Source organism: Schistocerca cancellata, unplaced genomic scaffold (assembly GCF_023864275.1).
Source record: "Schistocerca cancellata isolate TAMUIC-IGC-003103 unplaced genomic scaffold, iqSchCanc2.1 HiC_scaffold_1100, whole genome shotgun sequence".
NCBI lineage: Eukaryota > Metazoa > Arthropoda > Insecta > Orthoptera > Acrididae > Schistocerca > Schistocerca cancellata.
The window spans coordinates 2,743,722-2,746,875 of NW_026047099.1; positions in this window are offsets into that span (position 1 = coordinate 2,743,722).

Below are 3,154 nucleotides of genomic sequence, written 5' to 3' on the forward strand. Positions count from 1 at the left end.
CCTAATGACGATGGATCACTCAAATTGCGTCTCGATTCAATACATCGTCCTCCAGCAGACTTGTCTCCATGGGTCGATTGCTGCCTCGGGCACCTAAGGGCCGTTCTGCTGTGAGTCAAAGATTTTCGAATCGGACGAAAAACTGATAGTGAATTGTAACATTCAGGGCCACCTAATCTACATCTACATCTACATTGATACTCCGCAAGCCACCCAACGGTGTGTGGCGGAGGGCACTTTACGTGCCACTGTCATTACCTCCCTTTCCTGTTCCAGTCGCGTATGGTTCGCGGGAAGAACGACTGTCTGAAAGCCTCCGTGCGCGCTCTAATCTCTCTAATTTTACATTCGTGATCTCCTCGGGAAGTATAAGTAGGGGGAAGCAATATATTCGATACCTCATCCAGAAACGCACCCTCTCGAAACCTGGCGAGCAAGCTACACCGCGATGCAGAGCGCCTCTCTTGCAGAGTCTGCCACTTGAGCTTATTAAACATCTCCGTAACGCTATCACGGTTACCAAATAACCCAGTGACGAGACGCGCCGCTCTTCTTTGGATCTTCTCTATCTCCTCCGTCAACCCGACCTGGTACGGATCCCACACTGATGAGCAATACTCAAGCATAGGTCGAACGAGTGTTTTGTAAGCCACCTCCTTTGTTGATGGACTACATTTTCTAAGCACTCTCCCAATGAATCTCAACCTGGTACCCGCCTTACCAACAATTAGTTTTATATGATCATTCCACTTCAAATCGTTCCGTACGCATACTCCCAGATATTTTACAGAAGTAACTGCTACCAGTGTTTGTTCCGCTATCATATGATCATACAATAAAGGATCCTTCTTTCTATGTATTCGCAATACATTACATTTGTCTATGTTAAGGGTCAGTTGCCACTCCCTGCACCAAGTGCCTATCCGCTGCAGATCTTCCTGTATTTCGCTACAATTTTCTAAAGCAGCAACTTCTCTGTATACTACAGCATCATCCGCGAAAAGCCGCATGGAACTTCCGACACTATCTACTAAGTCATTTATATATATTGTGAAAAGCAATGGTCCCATAACACTCCCCTGTGGCACGCCAGAGGTTACTTTAACGTCTGTAGACGTCTCTCCATTGATAACAACATGCTGTGTTCTGTTTGCTAAAAACTCTTCAATCCAGCCACACAGCTGGTCTGATATTCCGTAGGCTCTTACTTTGTTTATCAGGCGACAGTGCGGAACTGTATCGAACGCCTTCCGGAAGTCAAGAAAAATAGCATCTACCTGGGAGCCTGTATCTAATATTTTCTGGGTCTCATGAACAAATAAGGCGAGTTGGGTCTCACACGATCGCTGTTTCCGGAATCCATGTTGATTCCTACATAGTAGATTCTGGGTTTCCAGAAATGACATGATACGCGAGCAAAAAACATGTTCTAAAATTCTACAAGAGATCGACGTAAGAGATATAGGTCTTACGTCGATGACGATAGACAACGCAAATTGCGTCCCGATTCAATACATCGTCCTCCAGCCGAGTTGACTTCATGGGTCTATTGCTGCCTCGGGCACCTTATGGCCGTTCTGCTGTGAATCTAGATTATCGAATGGGACGAAAAACTGATAGTGAATTGTAACGTTCAGGGCCACCTAATGACGATGGATCACTCAAATTGCGTCCCGATTCAATACATCGTCCTCCAGCAGACTTGTCTCCATGGGACTATTGCTGCCTCGGGCACCTTATGGCAGGCCTGCTGTGACTCAAAGATTTTCGAATCGGACGAAAAACTGACAGTGAATTGTAACGTTCAGGGCCATCTAATGACGATGGATCACTCAAATTGCGTCCCGATTCAATATATCGTCCTCCAGCCGACTTGACTCCATAGGTCTATTGCTGCCTCGGCCACCTTATGGCCGTTCTGCTGTGAGTCTAGATTATCGAATGGGACAAAAAATTGATAGTGAATTGTAACGTTCAGGGCCTCCTAATGACGATGGATCACTCAAATTGCGTCCCGATTCAATACATCGTCCTCCAGCAGACTTGTCTCCATGGGTCTATTGCTGCCTCGGGCACCTTATGGCCGTTCTGCTGTGAGTCTAGATTATCGAATGGGACGAAAAACTGATAGTGAATTGTAACGTTCAGGGCCACCTAATGACGATGGATCTCTCAAATTGCGTCCCGTTTCAATACATCGTCCTCCACCCGACTTGACTCCATGGGTCTATTGCTGCCTCGGGCGCCTTATGGCCGTTCTGCTGTGAGTCTAGATTATCGAATGGGACGAAAAACTGATAGTGAATTGTAACGTTCAGGGCCTCCTAATGACGATGGATCACTCAAATTGCGTCCCGATTCAATACATCGTCCTCCAGCCGACTTGACTCCATGGGTCTATTGCTGCCTCGGGCACCTTATGGCCGTTCTGCTGTGAGTCTAGATTATCGAATGGGATGAAAGACTGATAGTGAATTGTAACGTTCAGGGCCTCCTAATTATGATGGATCACTCAAATTGCGTTCCGATTCAATACATCGTCCTCCAGCAGACTTGTCTCCATGGGTCGATTGCTGCCTCGGGCACCTAAGGGCCGTTCTGCTGTGAGTCAAAGATTTTCGAATCGGACGAAAAACTGATAGTGAATTGTAACATTCAGGGCCACCTAATGACGATGGACCACGCAAATTGCGTCCCGATTCAATACATCGTCCTCCAGCCGAGTTGACTCCATGGGTCTATTGCTGCCTCGGGCACCTTATGGCCGTTCTGCTGTGAATCTAGATTATCGAATGGGACGAAAAACTGATAGTGAATTGTAACGTTCAGGGCCACCTAATGACGATGGATCACTCAAATTGCGTCCCGATTCAATACATCGTCCCCAGCCGACTTGTCTCCATGGGTCTATTGCTGCCTCGGGCACCTTATGGCCGTTCTGCTGTGAGTCTAGATTATCGAATGGGACGAAAAACTGATAGTGAATTGTAACGTTCAGGGCCACCTAATGACGATGGATCACTCAAATTGGGTCCTGATTCAATACATCGTCCTCCAGCAGACTTGACTTCATGGGTCTATTGCTGCCTCGGGCACCTTATGGCCGTTCTGCTGTGAGTCAAAGATTTTCGAATCGGACGAAAAACTGATAGTG